The sequence below is a fragment of the Anopheles moucheti genome, chromosome X (assembly GCF_943734755.1).
Source record: "Anopheles moucheti chromosome X, idAnoMoucSN_F20_07, whole genome shotgun sequence".
In the NCBI taxonomy this organism is placed as follows: Eukaryota; Metazoa; Arthropoda; class Insecta; order Diptera; family Culicidae; genus Anopheles; species Anopheles moucheti.
The window spans coordinates 13,605,372-13,625,215 of NC_069142.1; the positions used below are offsets into that span (position 1 = coordinate 13,605,372).

The 19,844-nt window shown below is 42.0% G+C and overlaps 1 protein-coding gene across 2 annotated transcripts in view; it reads right to left on the minus strand.

The window, feature by feature from the left end:
• The window catches only part of LOC128306851 (glutamate receptor ionotropic, kainate 2), a 110,643-nt gene that overhangs the window by 58,168 nt on the left and 32,631 nt on the right, over nucleotides 1–19,844 (minus strand). The gene's annotated exons all lie outside the window — the stretch shown is intronic.

Here is a 19,844-nt window from a genome sequence, read left to right on the forward strand (position 1 = left end):
TTCCTTCATCGTTTTTCTCCCACTTGGTTTTTGCATCCCCTATTTGTTATTGGTATGATTTGAAGCAAACGATGACGGTACGGTTTTCCATCACGTAATGGCAGCCATGACTACTGCCGGTAGAACTGGTCCATCTTGCAAAACCCGTGCGCTTTCCTTCTCTCCCGAGCGACAGGAAAGCGCCGGAAAAACATCAAATTCCGCAGCTTAATCGCATTGGCTTTCCCTGCCGCGATGCGCAGCTTCAGCGCCCTGCCGATTTAAAGTAAAATTGCATTCAATTCTCCTGCCCCGTCACTGCAGCGACTGATCAGCAAGTGGAAAAGGCACAATAAAAACAGCTGCATTCTGCTGCAACAACACCAACAACAAGCGCGGCGACTGTGAACCGAAACCGGGAGACAAAGCAGCGAAGTTGGGTTGAGTTTTTCTTCCGTTCCGTACCGCACTGGTGGTGTGGCGTACCAAATTGCATAACCCCTATTTTCCGGCCAAAGGAACGGAAATGTTGGAAATTGTTTCGGTGGATGAAAAGTTTGCTTAAAAAAGCACACACACACATACATACATCTGTCTCTCTCAAAAAGCACCATCAGTTGATCGACTTTCTTGTTGTTGTTCTTTGGGGTGGCAAAGAGAAACAAGCAAACCCTCGGGGCGAAGGAAACCCCTCCATATCCCAGGCTTGTGTGAGTGTTCCGTTCCCTTTTTATTGTTCTGTTTGTGTGTATGTGTGTGTATATTTTTAAATTCTTTTATGTTTTATTTGCACTTCAAATTTTTATTCAATTGTCTTTCTTCCCGTTTACAGGACACGATTCCATGCTGTTTTTATGGGATGTTGTTCTTTAATTAATCGAGCTCATGGTACTGGCAAATGGTTGACGCTTGATGGAATGAAACTGAAACCGCTCCACTTCAACTTCCAGCATCGATCGATTTGGAACCAAACGAGCCCATCTTTAAGGATTTCTTTTTCTCCCAACTAAAAAAAAACCTCCAGCTGATGCACGCCAACTTGCTGATCCGTGCGGACGAAATCGTCTAGAAGACAATAAAACATAAACCACAATTAATGCTTCACACTGGGGAATGCCTTTAAATATCAGCCTTTTGGCTTATCACTTTATACTTTGCAATGGAATATTCATCCAAATCGACTGTCAATGCTCACCCGTCAATGCTTGATAATTTGCACAGAAAGAACTCGTAATAGAGCTTCCACTTGCTCAGCGGTGGTAGATATTTCATTCGTACCACATATTACAGTGCGTAACATAATTATACGTCCACTTAAAATAGAAAAATAATAATGAAATCAAGAGAAATGTTGAGTTAAAGCGTAAGATAAAAATAAATGATTGCATGAGATGAATTAACCTATTTACTTACTGACTTTTAAGGCATTATCTAGCTTCAAGCATCCTCTTCAAAATTCATTTTCTAGTAATGTTGCCTGCCAATCCAATATCTTAACCAAGAAGGTGGACTCCTCAACAAACATTGTTTGGAAGTAGATTAAAGCATGCGAGGATTTGGACTGACAACCAAAAGAAGGATTCCAAAGTTATTACCCATATGTTGAAAAGAACACACTAGATCAAGCACAACAGGTGTTATCGAGATTACGTATTGGTCATACTTTCGTTACACATAGTTACCTACTCTCAAAATCACCCGCTCCATTCTGCCAATTTTGTTGTACCCATATCACGGTCCGGCATCTTCTTACTGAATTTTATGGGTTCGAAATGTAGAGAGATCATTGCAGATCAGATCTGAATTTTAACCTAGACACAGTGCTGTCGCCTCACCCTACAGAACAGAGGAATCTTTTACGATTCATGAAAAAACTAAACTATATAAACAAATACAATACCACATTCACAGTTATAATCTAATATTAATTTTTATTTAATTTGAGCGAGGAATAAAAAAACATAAAAAAACGAATTCGACTAAAAAAAACCCAAAGGTTTGGGTTACCTTAACAACTCCGTTTTTTCCCAAGGTGTAGATTCTACTATTTTTATATAGTAAGCCACATCCTGGGTAATAAGGTTCGAGATTCCTCAAAATCTCAAACACTACCCCTCTCACATCCCTTTCTTTTCCTTTTCAAATTACTTTTCCCCTATTACCACCAGAGGTGAAAGAGACCCAGGAGGTCCAAAACCTCTTTAAAAATTTCCAACAACAACATTAGACCAAGCAATACATTTTAGCTCAACTATTTTCTTGTATTTGGGATAAATGAGCATCGCCATTTTTCTTCATTATTTTAGTTAACATTAAAAAAAATAAGTGACCTGATAGTTATGGTACGCACTGTAGTTGAGTGCAATGTGAGTAAAACTTTTAGTATATGTATATATATATATATAAGTGTGTGTGTGTATTTTTGAATTGTTTCTTTGGCTTTTTTTGATGTTGTGACTGTCGCATCCCGTTTAGTGCTTCATCGATGCGCAGGGGAAAGTGATGATGTGGAAATTGAAGGACAAAATATAAAAGCCATCTTGAAACGAGCGGCGCAACAGGGACAGCGGTTGAATCGGAACGGTGCATGAAGATGGAACAGAATAGTTCAACTTCAATCATGAGAATACACAAACACATACAAAGACACACAGCGTAAAGGTGGCTTTTCGAACTCATCCGAGCGTGGCAGTGCCTTGAGAAAGCGATCCTCCGCTCACCCGCATCCCATTCCGCCCTTTTTCCGTTCCACACAACCAACAAAAAACCTCATTTTTGTGGTCCCTCTGTGTGTTATTATCCTTGCGATTCTGCCACGTGCATCCCATTGCTTGTCGCGCATTTCGAGTACGGGGCGAGCGTTTTTTTTTTTTTTTGGGAAGCAGCGGTTTATGTTTCTTTTCCTACGCTTTTCATTCTTGAGATAAAGCATAAAATTCATCACATATGTACATATACACGAAAACACACACACGCGTACGTAATCGTACGAAAGCGGTGGAAAGCTGACGGAAGATCGAAAGCGTCATTTTCGACATTTTTCTCACCAGCGTTTTATTCATGAGCTCGCAGCGCTCCGACGCTGTATCGTCGCCAGGTTTTTGATGCTTCTAGTCGAACGTTGGGCAGGGGGTGCTATGGAAAAAATGTGGACCAATTTTTCATACACCCATGCAACCGGCCAGTGACCGTCGCTGTCGGTATCGTCCGAAAAGGCGCTTGCGATTCGCATCAACACTTCGTAAGCGGACGGGCGGACCGTTTCGCCTGCAGGGTCGGCACTTAGCCGAACCAAACTCCTATTGTTATTCCGTGTGCAAACAATCATAAACCCACACACCCTGCCACTTGACTGCCATGTGTGGGTTTAGGATGGTCGTCATAATCCTGACTGCGCCGACGAGCAAAGCGCTTTACCTAGCGACGCCGCCGGAAAGCTGATTAAATTTGAGCTAACGCGAATGTTGGCGGGTGAACGGACTGGTCGCCCGTTTTTCGATTGTTGCGTCCGCTACAGCGTGAGCAGAATGCATCTCGGTAAATTCTTTTCGAATTCTGGAAGGATAAAAGCTTACAGCAAAATGTAATATTGATTCGATATTGTAAAAAGAATTTTCGTACACACTTTAAACTTTGAATCAGTACTAATTTAGTCGATTTTCGGTAGTCTCATTTTTCTTCTCGCAAATAAAATCAATCACTTTGTTGTGTTGCCTTTCCAGCACGGGTGAACCCCCGATTATTTGTCTGCAGGAGCGGTTGTGCTGACACAAACAGACACAACAGGCACGCGCACCGCAACCTCTCGCACACTCAAACACCCATTTGCATACATTTAAATTGTTGCCCGAGCACGAGTTTACTCATGCACCCATTCCCACCCGCAGCCATTTGCTGTTTGGAGGAAATGTTTCGGTTTTCCGACCATTTTATTGGGGGTTTTTGGCTGCGCTGGTAGCTTTCGAACCGTGTGCTTGCTATTGCATTCATTCTACCACCGCACGCACTCACAAACTATTTGCATTTCTTTCTCCTGCTTCTGCTCGACTTTCTCACGCTCTTGCTCTCTCTCTCTCTCTCTCTCTCTCTCTCTCTATCTCTCTCTCTTTCTCTTAACTTTTATCCAAACCAAACTTTTACTCCCACGGTATGCCGAACGAGCGTCGTTATTCAAGATGGTAATTTATATTGTTTACAATCGGGTCACCAAAAGCACCCGCCCGGTTGGTGATGTTGCTTTTTTTTATTTCCATTCTTAGCAACATATATATATACACACACATACACACATACATACACACGAGTGTTGGGTGGGACTTTGAATCCCCGAGCGAAGACGGCTAGACGGGAAGCGATAGGACGGTATGCTTTTATTATCATCCCCAATCCTTCAGGCCCGGTTGTTTTGGGCCAGAATGAGCTCAGGCAGAGTGATTGTAATTGATTTTATGCGTAGCCGTACCATTATGATCCGTTCCAACCCCTATCATGCTCAAAAGGGTACAACTAAGGCCGGCAAGTGGAACGGGAATGTTTGACGCTTCGGGAAAGCGTTTGTTTCTTTGATGCAAAACAGGAACAGCACATTGATTGGAACTCCATAAATAAGGGAGAAGGAAAAGCAAATTTGGAAAAGCAAAAGAAAATCGTAAAATTAGAACATTGTTGCTGTTAGGGTGTATTGTGTATTCGAACGCTAGGATTTTTGAGGTTTTAAAATGACAGATTTTCAGTCAGCAACAATGTTCAAACAACGTTTTGAATTTCGATATTTAAAGAATTTTTGCTGAACTCAACTCATTTATACAATTCACATATTATTGAAAACAATTCTATAGGATTAACATACAGAACTATATGTGACGTATAGATTAATTTCAGATTATATTTAACATGAAAAAAAGAAAACGATATAGCACCTTATTAAATAATAGATGAAAATATATAATAATATATTAATATATTACATAAAGTGATTTTATATATAATCTTTTCCCGAGTTCAGCGAATAATACGTGCCAAAGCAATTCTCATAACTCGAATTCCCTTTACAATATCGTTTATATTTAGTGACTGAATACTAAATATATCTATTTTATCTTTTCCGGATGCAAAGCGTATTAATAATTGATGTTTTATACGTTTATTGATATTTTAAACGAAACCTTGAAGAATCGAACAAAACATGCGATACTGTTTCATAAGGTCCATCATACGTACCTGTGAAATCTTTTATAAATGGGTTGGATTGCTAACTGATATTCTTGATTTGTTCAGTGACTATGTTGATAATTTTGTAGGAAAATCAATCAAAGGAAAAAAGATTCGCCATAAGGGCTGGAGATGGATCTTTCCAAACTTTGGAGTCCCATTTGTCTAAGCCTCCAATGCAAAATTTGTGTTATTCTAATGAGAAAAGTTTTATGTAAGTAATTCTTTGCAATACGGATGTATCCTTCCATCCAAATTTCCTCAATGTCGCTTAGCTTTTATGTATCTCCTCGCTGTTGGAGGGCGTGATAGTTCTGGGAGGATTGGAGATTGAAGGACGGCTACTGATCCTTTGAATAGGCAAGATTTATGATCGAGCTGATCTACGCTCGTATCTGCCGTCCATTTATACAGCCGTCCCTCGCACGGGCAATTAAATCCAAGACGGTAATTATCATCCACCCTTAATGGTAAGGTGTCCCTTCGACCACAGATGGGAGAAAAGCTAAGTGGGCAGCGTACGAACAGCAAGCAGCAGATTATTTTATTTTTACTGTATGCAAAGACCCTTTCAAAGCTATCGTTAAGTAGTTGGGATGGTAATAGTTTGAAGATTAGGGGTTGATTGACGTTGGCGAGCTGGTAGCCGTTAAAAACCACTCGTGACTTATACGATTCTTTCTTCCCCACGGAAAAAAAAGGACGGTACATTATAATGGTGACCACGACCATGGGGATGCAATCATCCCCCATCCCTTAATGCATGGCCACCTACTATCGTTGGAGAGTGCGGCACTCCTGTTGCTGGTGACAACGTGCCCATCGTAAAATGGCACCAAGCCGTCCGCAACGTCCCCAGCGAGCGTGTATGTACCATATTTATACCATGGGTTTTATTTTCACGCCCGCCCTGTTGCTTTGCGCCCGTAAAAAAAGAGAACAATCAAACAGGATAATGACTCAGAGCGAATCCTGGCCAAGCATCTTCGTCGTCATGAAAGGGGACGCCTGAGACGCCATTTCCTGGCTGTTGCAAGTAGTGGTTACAGGGTGCATCGTTGCAAAAAATAAAAAAGAAACTCAGAACACGAGTTGGTCGGTGCTAACAACTCATTTCCCGCACCATTATCGAAGATCTTTGACGCCCACCCTTTTTGGGCGCGGGAGGTGTTTGTTCATCCCGGGGTGCACCAATTGTCACTTCGTTTATGGTTTATTCCTTCACGGTGTTTCGTTTTACTGCCCGAGCTTGGTTTGAACCAGAACAGCCAACCTCTGGATGAAGGAAAGTAACTCTTCCCACTCTCTCACACCTCTCTAAACATTGATGGGGATGAAATGTGCTCGCCACACCCAGATTACAACAGCTGCACATACAGCACATCCGCCCGATTCAATCAAGATTCTCATCAACATTCGTCACACACTCAACGCGCGGTTGCTGGGTTCAAGATTGTTTGTTTTTTTTTTTTGTTGTAATTCCAATTTAACCTCGTAAAGAAGAGCGAACAAAAAATGGCTCAGAATTTCAGATGACCATAATATACCCCATGTGGGTTGCAACATACAAAAAAAAAAAACACCTCAAAACCTTTATTTTCTTACCGGGAGACTTCTTCCGGGAAGTTTATTTTTAACTTTCTAGCACGTTAGAACGCTGACATCACACGCAAGTAGAAGCCGTGTAGCACAGGCAAGCCAAACAGCAGTTGTTGGACATTTGTTTCGTGGAAATTTCAACGCATCCAAATGTGTCCGATTCGAGTGTAAAGGAGAATAACGAAACGAAAATAAAAAAAAAAACCCATTCCCAAAAGTGATATAGAATGATATGTTTGCTGAGCGTGCGTACAGAACAGCACCTAAAGCCGCTCGATGAACAAAGCGAAAAGTGTAACGAAACAAAAAAAAACTACCAAGAAAAACAAGCTTTCATTAAGGTCTCCCACCGAGGGAATCTAAAACATAGAAAAAAAGAAAATCAAAGAACGAAACATTTTCACATTGTGTCCAGTGTGCAGCGGTACAAGGTGCTCAGCTCGGGAGATGATGTCTGGGCCCCCCCCAGAAACGGCAACACAATGTGAGCCTAGTCGGGTGGAATAGTGTACCACGGGTTCGCTGCAAGAAGCAAACAAAACAAAAACCCCATACCATTTGGTTACGCTGTAACAACTCATCTTGGAGCCGCCAGTCAGACAGAGGCATTTCTTACTTTCACATTGTGGCAGGCTCGGTTCTGTTTGTTGCTGTGATGTTTTTTTTTGCTCCCGTAGACTCGGTAAAGAAGGAAGACACTAACGAGTGGTGGCCAGCGAAATGGACCCCCAGTTTGCGATTGGGGGAAGGTTTACGCTTTTTTACGCTTAGCAGTCAGACTTTAAAAGAGTCCCGGCAAGTCAGTAATGAATGAGCTGGAAACAGGTGACCAAAAGCGGCATACGACAATCCAGCATGACAGCAGCAGAACGCAATGCCGTGGAAAAATGAAACGAAACTGATAGTTCGTTGCGTGCTGGTGCTACCACGCGAGAAAACTGATGAGCCGTCAGTTCGTTTAGAGACAGCAAACCTAATGCAACGTGTTCTGCGGCCATTTTGTAGTGCCGCCGTGCAATAAATATCTGATGTAATGATGTTTTAGCAACAAGAAAGTTGTCTTTATGTTGCTAACAGTTGCCAAACGGGGGTCCCACCACTGTTCGGGCGCTTCGCGAATCTTTTGAAAGTCGATTTATGTGTTATAAGGGCTCACTCAATTATTACGTAACGGGGGAAGCGTGAGTTAAACTATTTGTTACGTAACATAAAATAAGAATATACTTAGATTCCCGCTTCATAGTCTATTTATGAAAAATTAAGTTTTTTGATGGATTTTTATATAAATTCCATGTTATGTATCTACTTGTCAAGTCTCTTGGTATCTTCTGATACTCATTCATTGAGAACTTCTGGTGTCTACTCAGATGGTGATTTTGTATTCCGGTGTGTAGTAATGAATCAAGCATCTTCGACTCATAAAACTTAGAATTAGCTTCAAGAGCTCTAAACAGTCTCAGAATGATGCTTTCAAGTTATCCACTATCTTAAAGAACTTCATGCAATCATACATCAACCATTAATCATACATCAGATCATTATTCAATATCATCTAGTGCTCGTGGGACAGGGTCTTCCGGTGTGATTATCATAACGTGACCAACTCACCGGAGCCTGGCGAGTCTAATCCTCAGTACGACAGATAGTTCACCGTACAGCTCACAGAGCTCATCGTTGTAGCAGCTCCTCCATTGTCCTTCCACACATACGGGGCCAAAAATCTGCATCTTCCTCTCGAACGCGGCTAAAAGGATTTCGTCAGTTTTGGACAAAGTCCATGCCTGAGACGCGTATGTGAGTATTGAAACTATATGGAATCATTACTCGAGCTATATGGAATAATGACATTTTAGACATCTTAGACATCTTTTAGACATCTTTCTATTTGACATCTCAGAAATGGAGTATTCTCTTCAGGAATCTACCACAAAGGTAACTTTATTAGTAACTTTACAGCTTGTAGAACTCATCGCTGTGGTAACTCCTCCATTGTCCTTCCACACAATCCTTCTGAGCATCTTTCTCTCGAACTTGGCTAAGAGGTTTTTGTCAGCTTTGGACAAAGTCCATGCCTTGGATGCTTATGTGAATATTGGAACCATATAAGTTCTATATACTCTCAGCTTCGTTTAACTTTTTACGACTTTTTACGTTTAACGTTCTTAAGTGGACCTTTAGCGATTGGGTAATGTTCTTACGTTTGGGATCTAAGGTGATTGAGGACTTGCATACGAAGCGACTTCCGGAAATTAATATCTTTATCCAGAATTTATCTAGCCTTGGTTTAGTTAACTTGGTACATGCCAATGATACTCGAAAATTAAGATTTTCAGGTAATTAAATCAGGTCTAACCGTTCTGCTAGACCTCATGAGGTTGTTGTGTCGATAAAGAAGGAGCAGACGAAGGTTTACATTTATGGTTTGTTTAAGATTTCGCTCTGTTTTCTTTCGAAAAGTTACCGGAAATGGGGAATATGTTATGAGCAAGTAATGAAGTCAACTTTATAACTTTCAAGTATTGATTTTATCCCCAGATTCGATATACGCGAAAACTCAAGACGCCTCGACCTCTCGCGGATTATAGCAGTCCACTATGATAGTGTATCTCGGGAACTGTTTTGCCGACATCTTGTTCTACTGTGATTTCCAAATGACGACAACTTTATTCTCCCGGCCGTATCATCAGTTGTACGCCGGACTACCGCGGATTTTGCGCCGTAAAGCCCTGCACTCGGATGGCGATGGCCGTGGTAGGCACAATACCACCGCCAGTAATCACCGGCCAGAACGAAGATTAAAAAGCTACTTTATCTGATTGCACGTAACAGGCGTCAAAACTCATCATACAACTTTACCCACTGTCGGTTACAATGGAGCAAGCAGATTTACCAATACCGACACCATTACCGCAAGGGTGGCCGGTGTCTAGAAAAGCAGCAATCCGTAATCTTCTCACCGGCCCAACCCAGCGAGCATAAAAATGAGTTTTCCAAACTCGTTCTGCTTTACGTTCCGTTCGGTGTCTTGCCCCACCCCGTCGCACGGGTCCTTCGCAAACCCAGCAACATTTATTGCTATTTTGCTGCCGGAAGGAAAAACCGCTTGCTTACAGTTGATGGGGTAAAGAGGAGGGGAGAGGGGGGGTTGGTTACAAAACTTGCTTGCCTTGTTGCTTCCTCGAATCGTGGCGGAAAAAAGCTTCAAATAGACATCTCTTTTTATACATATATATTCATATATATATACTCTATATTCGTACATACTTCCGAAACGGACAAACTTCAAATGAGATGCAAATGTTGTGGGAGCCGAAGTAAACAACATCATAATAAAGAAGAAGAAAAAAATAACACCCCCTCTCATATTACCTGCAAGCTAGCTCCTGTTTCATCGTTCACGTCGCAAAACTGCACCAAATGAGCATCTGCTAATTATAAGGTTAAAAATAGCTTACCGAACGATAATTGGCTTCCATTTTCCACGAACTTGCCCTGCTGGGTAGTGCTTACAGCTTCCACTTGTAATCTACTTTCAAAATGTGTGGCTGTGCGGGGGCAACTCAATGCAAGAGCGAAACATTTCGGTAATGTAATACATTTGCACTTGTGTTTTTTTTTTGTATTTGCTTCTTCACCACTCCCTCAACGTGAAGGATTTGTTACACGCAGGGCACATGAAAGAAGCTTTCCTCCGGTTTCGGTGGAAGATCAAGTAACGTTACGGTAATTTAAAAAAAGCACGAAATGAAAAATATAATTTACAGTGGCAGTTACATTCTTGCAGATATATAGAAAAAACGGGAAAGCAACGTTGAGCGAATGCGCTAATTAAAATGTTGTTACAAGCTGTTAAGCAATTAATCCGGATCGTAGGGTTAATATTTAACACTGGATCTGGACACTTCAATGTTGGGCACGGAGATGTTTGGCGAAGGTATAAAAAAACCCATACTAATATCACAATTTCCATCGCAATTTAATTAAGTAGTAATGTAATGAATACAATTAATTGGGCTATTTTTACCTCTGTAGGTACTCAATTAACGATTTACGAGCAACGATGCAACAGGATTGCAACGGTGAAAGTTAGCATGTAACATTATTCATTAAATTACCTTTTTTTAATGAACAGCCGCCATTTGTAAATGTGGCTGTGTGTGTGTGTGAGTGGAAGCACACCAAATTATAAACAATCCTGCAGTAATAAACCCCATCCAAGCCCGATACGTTACCCGTTGCATTTCAACACTTTCTGAACGAGTTTTTCGCCCGCCTCGCCTCGGCTGTTGATACACTTTTTTCTTCTCTCGCTGTAACTCGCTGTAAAAATTGAATCACGTTGACGTTTTGTGTCCTGAATGTGCCCCTGGATACACGGGCAAGGCGGTACGGGCACGGTCGGTACCATTACTCGCTTTTCCGTTCACTCCCGGTGGGTCAAACGTTGAAATATGATCGTGCTTTTGGGCTGACGACACCGACGAGGTAAATGTGTTTCCCGACAGTCGCAAAAACCCCTGGGTTGACCGAAAGCACACACACACACACACACACATACAAAAGGGCCACCCCGTTTCGCTAATGGGTTCAATTAGTGCGAACCGTTGGCTTGGCTAAAGTTATTTGCACTACCTCGGAAGGGGGTTTGGAGATTTTTTTTTTCTCTCTCTCTCTCTCTCTCTCTCTCTCTCTCTCTCTTCTTTTGCTACCAACAATCCAGCTGTACCTCGGGAAAGAAAGAAAAAAACGGAGGGAAAAATCTCCAAATTGCGGTGAAAATGGATGCATTCCGGGGCTATGGTTATTTTCCTTCACTAGCACCAGTTATGGTCGTGGGGTTTTTTTTTTTTCGTGCCTCTTTTAAATTTCTCAATCCACCCCTTATTTAACTTTTTTCTTCAAACGGAAATGAGAGTGCCAATAGGGTTGAAGTGTTTAAAGTGCGGCTTTGTATAAGCTTTTTAAAATTTTTAAAAGAAATCATTAGAGCGAAAAGTGCATAAATTCAGGCGTAAATATTTGTGATGCATTGCATCAGCTAGCGTAAGGTGAAATAGTTTGCCAAGAATGGAGTCCATAATGGTTCAAGGTAAGATTTTAAGCCAACAAACAACCCATGAAATATCGAACAGTTAGTTGAGCCTAGGTTGTATAATGGTGGAAAATTTGTTTGGTACTGCCCAAATAACCGTAACAACCGTAAATCCTTGGAGAATTTCTTTACAAACATAATTGATAATTAAAATAAAATATATTTTAATTGAACTATTTTCAATTAAATACAACATAGTCAATCGAATCTTATCTATTTATTTTAAAGTAAGTCTTTACTTTCTTTCTGTAGCAAGTCTTCATCTATTTTTACGACCGAAATATAATGAGCGATACACTTTCGTCCGTCCAGCTAAATGTTATCGAATTTTCGTTTAATAACCTCTTTATTACACCTGAGACAGTTTTGAAAGATATAAAAAAAAGATTTCATCTAATTATATCGATTATGGAATCCCATCATCAGTGTTATTAAAATGTTCAAAAGAGTTTTGCGTCCCTCTAATGTAGCTACTGCTAAAGTCAATGCACCTACGTAATTTTCCAAACACCTGGTAATTTTCATTTATGACGCCGTTTCATAAAAAAGGTTCTACAAGTGATGTAAATAATTACAGAGGAATAACATCTCTCTCTGCAGATGCTAAAATCTTTGTCCATGATGCGTTACTGTCTTCGTGCAAAAATGTTGTATCAGTGTATCAACATCGTATTTTATCAGTGTATTTTATTCATAAATGACGATGCAATTTTTCAATTTTCCATTCCTGACCAACCCATGCTTTAATAATAATAATAATAATAATAGTAATAATAATAATAATAATAATAATAATAATAATAATAATAATAATAATAATAATAATAATAATAATAATAATAATAATAATAATAATAATAATAATAATAATAATAATAATAATAATAATAATAATAATAATAATAATAATAATAATAATAATAATAATAATAATAATAATAATAATAATAATAATATTTTTTCAAAACTTAGGAGGGAGAATTCTACCCGATACTTTAAACATGTCTCATCAGATATAACAAATCAAAACAACTCAAAGAGTGCATGTATAAATAACGATTGCCATCGCTAAAAAGGGTTTTGTTTTATGAATGATTTTTTGCACATGTTGCTTTACATATTATTGCTTAACATTTCTGAAGCAGGTGAACGAATTCTTCATCAGCGAAACAATATCATCCTCTTTTCCTAGCCTTAATTTGGCTTGCCAATTGGTATGGGAAGCTGACAGCGGATAAGTCTGAAAACGTCCAACACATATAGCAAAACTAGCTTACAGTATGATCAGCTTTACTTCAAACTTTAGCTTTTAACAGCCTCCGTCCGCATTTGGATCATGCTTAATTATGTGTTTCTCCGGTTGCGATTACATGTATAGCCAGCATTTTTTCCCACGATCTCTTGCTTTCAATCGAATGCATCTCCGTTATACCCTTCCTGCTGCGTGGCGTGGTCGAAATCGTTCACCCACCAACCGAACGGGAAGTAAGCCAATGAACATCACATCGGTGGCGGGCGCAAACTAGCACCGGCAAAACGGGACTCCATCAGCAGGGTGTAACAAAGCTGGAGGATTAGCCATCCCCATCAGTCCTACCGCCACTAACAGGATCGGTCGGGGGCTGGTGGATGGGGGAAAAACATGCCCAAACGCTGGGCAAAAGCCCGAAAAACGGCTCGGTACGATTGGATCTGTCGTGTGCAGGAAGGATATCGTTAGGTGCTCACTAACGCGATAAGGACGAGCGAGAGTTTTAGTGTGGGGTTGTTAGCTTGTACTAGCAAAAAAAGTATCCCCTCCCACACAGACACACACACACACTCCCACACAGGCAGAACAAGGCCATGTTGTATAAAAATTCGAGCTAACAGTAGCGAACATTCGCCACTCCTTGGAAAAGAACAGAGCAAAAATAAAACGATATAGTTACACCCGAAACCTAAACCGAAGCAAGCTTGAGAACGTCCTCGTGCCTTAGACAGGATCAGGATCAGGTCCTATTTGCAAGGTTGACGGGAGAGGTTTAAACACTTACATGTAAGCATGTACCTACCGGTTTTAGTATGCGTGTGTGTGTGGGTGTGTATGTGAAGTTTTGTTAGCTTACTCTGGGCTGTTTTTATTTCCCTCCCACGGTGAGCGCACAGAGTGAAACCAAAATAAAAAGCAAAAAAAAAACCACCGACAAGGAAATCTCGGACGTTTCGGCATAGATGTGGAGGACTTATGGTGGATCCATGTCGATGCGGTTAGGTGTCGAAGACAGCCTGAACGGTGTGGTCAGATTAGCACCCGGGACCCGTACGAAGGGTGTCGATTTTTCCGGCCAAAACCCGTATTAAGACATGTCCTGTTCAGGTGGTGGAGGGTTTAAGGCTTTCTTTACACGCCCATTGGCCCGGCTGCTGTGAGACGGAATAAGTAAGCGGAGTACCTTTAGAAACGGACGCACAAAACACCACAAATACCTTCATTCCCCGGGATGCCGAGTAAAGTTAGTCAAATAGCGCTAGCAAACTAAACCCCAAACCGATGAGCATTTGATAATGTTCCCTGGAGAGAGTGTCCGATTTGAATAGCGTCACAATGGGGCTGGCAACCTGAGGAGGGCGCTTTGTGAAGCGCAAAATGAAGTTAGCTTAACTTTCCCGGGTTTTTTTTCTCTATACCTTGGAGGAGTTCCGATTCGAATCCTATCGCTTCTTGTGCTTTCTGCTAGTTAACCAAGGAAAATATGAATTAAAATCACCCCGTCAGGGCGTCCAAAAAAAAACAACATTCTTGAGATAGCAAAGCTTCCAACGACTGCACAAAGCTGGATGTCCTTGCTGCGTGGGAAACATTCGTATGAAATGAAGAATCATCTGCGGTGGGATGAAGAGAAAAAAAGATTAGCATTTTTAATGATGACAAATAATGACGGCGTGGAGCAAAGTTTCGTCCAACACGAACGGACGTTCGCGGTGTATAAATGGTTCTCTCGTGGACGGACGGCAAACAACGAGAGCGTCCGCGTGTGCATTTAATTCGTGGTACGATTATTTCCAGTCATTTAAACTTAACTAGCGCTGATGTCCTCACTGGCGATATCTTCAGTCAGAATTCATTCCACAGAAGGGTGGACTTTGCCTATTACACTATCATCATTTTCTACAGCCACTCGTACAAGAATAGTTACAAATGGACAAATTAATATAAAACTTCTTGATGGTCGTGATGAAACTTGATGGCAAAGCCTGTTTACTCAAGTCATAAATACAAAACATATTTGACAGTGAATCCGCCGAACTGAATCAACCCTGTTTCTACGCTCTTTCTGGAAATATATAAACGATAAAAAAAATCTTCAAGACTCTCACCCTGAAATGAGCGAACTGTTTGACTCGCGCTTCAAAGACATTTTCGTATCGGAATTGACTGATTCGGATGCTGTGGTCTCGTGCTCTCTCCAAAACACCGACGAGTTCATTGCTCCCTATGCGATCGGTCGCTAGCTTCGCGTCGATCGTCTCAAGTCATCAAATTTACCCAGACAATGATGGCAATGCTTCTTTGTTGCTCAAGATCTTCCGTGAATCGCTTCACTGTGGCATCTCTCGTAACATCTGGAAATCCTCATGGCTAACACTTATTCACAAGAAGAGCTGCAAAAGTGAGGTAGTCAACTACTGAGGTATAACCTCGCCCAGTGTATGTGCCAAAGTGCTCGAGCTCCTCATTTATGAGCCACTTATGACCTCTGCACGTAACTTTATAAGTTCGAGCCAGCATGGTTCCGTGCTCAGAAGATCAACCTGTTGGAATTTGTTAGCAGTTATCGCCATATTGCCATTGACACCGACCTCCATGTAGACGCTATCTATACCGATATAAAGGCGGCTTTTGATTGTGTATCTCACGCTATCCTGCTCGTGAATTTTCGGACTTCCTGGACATCTGATGTTATGGATGATATAGTATCTCCAAGATCGACACGACTCGATCAAGCTGGGCCCTTACACGTCAAGGCCTATACCCGCATTCTCAGACGTTCCAGAGGGTAGCATCTTTGGCCCATTACTGTTCCTGCTATACATCAACGATGTGACCTTGCTCATCCCGAAAAATAATCCTATCTTATGTGCGGAAGACGCTAAAATCTTTCGCATAATTCGGGGACCTGACGACCTTACCCAATTACAGGCGTCATTACACGACTTGGAGTCATGGTGCCATCGCAATGCCTAAACACTCTGCCCAAACAAATCACTTTTAGCCGCTCTCGACGTCAATCAACCTACGACTATGCGCTAGATGGGGTAAACTTGCAGAGGAAGCAGTGTGTCAAGGATTTCAAGGTGTCTTGCTTGATACGAGGTTTTCCTTTAAGGATCAGCTCGACCACACCGTGCTTGGACCAGTAATCAATCAAGACGCTCCATACATCAAGGCTCCCTATTGCTCACTAGTTCGATCGCTGCTGGAATATGCTTCAGCGCAAACTCACGCTTTTTCCCGGACCAGATGCTAGCTGCTTGATCTGCCTTCTTTAGGTGAGCGAATATCCCAAGGCAGGCTGTCGTTAATCGCGGAAATCCTTGATGGTCGCATTGACTCCTCGAATATCCTCTCGACAGTTAATCTGTACGTTCCAGCTAGGTACTACTCCGGACAATGCTAGTGGCCACCGAACATCGGACAGTATTCGACTACTCTGCTGTCAGCGATGATTCTGAGCCACAGGACTCTAAGCAACTGATTTCGTCAACCGTGCTTCCGTTCCAACGTTTAATTACATCCCATAGTATATGTTGATAGTTGTTAACTGCGTCTATCTGTTTCCTTGTAATTGTTACAATTGTAGCACGATATCGAGAGGGCTTCCTAGTCCATCGACTGAATAATAAACATTAAACATTAAATAAAACCACAAATCCCAAGTCCGAAAATGACATGACATATCAATGGCAAAAAAGTCTTTTACAGAATATTGTTTGAGATACTTTGTGTAATTTATTTAACATTTAACTGCAGTAAAATAAATTACTAAACAAATTAAATGATGTTTTAATACGAAAAATGCCGTCATGCTGAATAACAAATAGTGATCTAATGAAGGCCCCGATCAATTTTGCAGACTACAGCCACGGGACTTAGTGAAGAGACAAAATACTTAAGCTTTAAGCTTTTCTCCTATAGAAAATGATATTGATATATAGAGTGAGTGACCCAATTATGGTAATTATGGCAGAATTTGTAACTTCAAAATTTCATATCGTGTTACACTGGGTGATAAGATCACCCGATTTCTACCGAGCATCTTTTGTCAAATGCAACCAGTGCATTTTTTCGGCTGATCACAAGCTTCTACATAAGAAAAGCGAACCTTACAACCCATCGGCCATTGCGACCGTGCGTCAAAACTAATTAAAAAGTCTGCCGGCTAGCGTTGATTCACGCGACCAGACTTGAAGATGAATGAACTCTGCTAGAATTTCCCTCAAGTGTGGGTTTTTTTGGTTTTTTCTTTGTGCAGTAAGCCTTGCAGGACGGTACATTTTCCTCGAGTAGGCAAAAAAAAAATGAAAATCTGTTCACCTTCACCCGTTGGCAGGTGGAAAAGCCAGTTCTCGATGTGGTACACCGGGACATGCACCGAAAGCAAACGGTGAAGATCAAATCAAACCAGTGTTGCAAAAGTTAGCTTCAGCTTCACCCCTTTTGCGGGGTTTTTTTTTTTTTGTTGTCTCGGTTTAATTTTTTCTTTCCTCCTCTTGCTGAATTGGATAAATTTGTGAAATTTTCCTATCCGTACCCCGGTTTAGCATTTCCTTCTCGGACAGCGTTGTTCGATGCGTTGGATTTTCCTTCCCAGCGTCGGGTGGTGTTTTTCTTTTGTTTTTTGGTTTTACTTCTCTCTGTTTGCCTTTTTTTGATTGGTTAATTATTCAATGCCAACCGGAAGCCGCCACTGGTGTCGCCGGGCGAGTTGCAAAACCGTACCGGAAAGTAAACCCGTTCGCAGCCTCCCCGTTGTGGATGTTCTGCTTTCTTGACTGTTTTGGTTTGTTGTTTTAGATTTATCATTCTTGTGGGTTCTTTTTTGTGTGTGCGCTCTCAATGTCAGTGAGTAAAGCAGCAGAAGGCTGTATGTACAAGAGCACAAGTTTGGGAAGCGAAAGCTGGCACGCGTGCCGCTGGTGGCATGCTATGCAGGGGTTGATTTTTCATCCCGTTTCGCTTTCACGATCATCGTGCTTTTGTTTGTGTTTTGCACCCCTTGGCCGGGTTCCATCTAATCGCAGACTCGTTTCTGATCCACCGTATCCTATTTCACCGTAAATCACCGCAAACGAAAGAGAAAACGGGAAGGAACGAGCGTGAATAAACAGGGAATGAAACATTTCACACGGGTTCCCCTTGCTTTAGGACTTCATTAATCTTGGTCGCTTTAGGTCGCTTTGGCGCTTTGGTTTTGTTCAGCAATTTCAAACTGGCTGTCGGTGGGGGTTTCATTCTTATCAGCTTCTTCGGTCAGCAGCAACTAGTTAGCGCCCGAGCGCAACAAACATTCCGACACGAATGCTAGGGGGATGATTATTATTCCCCGATCGCATCGCCCACCGTCTGGGTGTGACGAAAAATCAAAGAGTGTGGGTGGAAGTGGGAACAAGGCGAGAAGAAGGTGGAACCTAATTTCATGGCTAATTTACTGGCCCCTTACCGGTCGCCATCTTGGCTGTTTGAATTTATCTCGTCCCTTTTCGGCTGCATATCCGCTCATTAAAGGGTTTGCTGTCGTATTCGATTTCGCCTTCTGGTGGGTGAATTTATTTTCCCCGAGATTTGTTTTTTTTCCCACCGTGCTAAACAACAGGGAGGGAATGAAAATTCTCTTGTGATGCAACGAACAACCCGAACAGCCCGTCGGAATCTTTGCCCGATGAAACGGATTTCCTTCCACCTTGCCATCTTGCCACTCGCTCAATGACAATGGCTTGGAGCACTTGGGGGAGTTGTTTGAAAGTTGCAGTTGAGCAATGGCAACACTAGGGAACTACCTCACACTCCCTAAAGACTAGCAGCGCTGTGGCGAAGCACGAAACGACAAGTTGCAGACGAATTGGCTGCGGTAAGCCGATTATGATTGCCGTTGCGCTTCGACAGCTGGGGTCCGGTTGGCCGTTGTCTGATGGCATCGCCTCTAAAAACGAAGATGATTCAATTCCCAACCTCCACCAAGATGGTGCCGATCGGATCCTACCGTGAGTGTACCACGACGAGCAGTGGGGAGGGGGGAAGGGGGGCAAATTGGAAGTGAAATGTCGCAGCACACTGAACGCCCGAACTTGCAGCTCGTCGCTAGCGACTTACAGTTGCCCAATCAGCGGCAAAAGGTTGGGCGTAACAAAAACAAAACAACAGAAAAAAGGAAGATCCCAAAAACGTGGTACAACGATAAGCAGAAGATGTTTTTCCAGGCTGCGATCAAACCGAACTTCATGGTATGAGTGATGTGAGGGTTAGCACCGTACTAAACGTCAGTCCGCATGATGAAGATGGCGTACCGGCAGATGGCGCTGCCAGAAGCTAATACTAGCTTGCCTTTTCTCTCTCACTCACCTCTCTGTTCTGCTCAAAAACCGGGTCTTGCCGTGGGTCGTGGTGAATTATTGGCTAGCGAGAGGCAGACCTGATGACGAGCATACCTCCAGTGCACGGTGTGGGAAAATATTTATTGATATGCAAATGGTATCCCAATCTTACCCTGTGAGCCACGTACGTCCGGTACCGGTGCTCGGTACACCCATATAACAGACCGACATGTGACCCCGAAGCATTAGAGCAATTTGTTACCCACGTGTACGGGGCACGTTTGTGCCGTGCCGTACCGCACCTGCAGCATTTTATTGGGAACGAGCAACGAAACGAAATTCCTCCCATCGCAAGTCACTAAGAAGCCACGGTAAAGGTTGTAAAGTA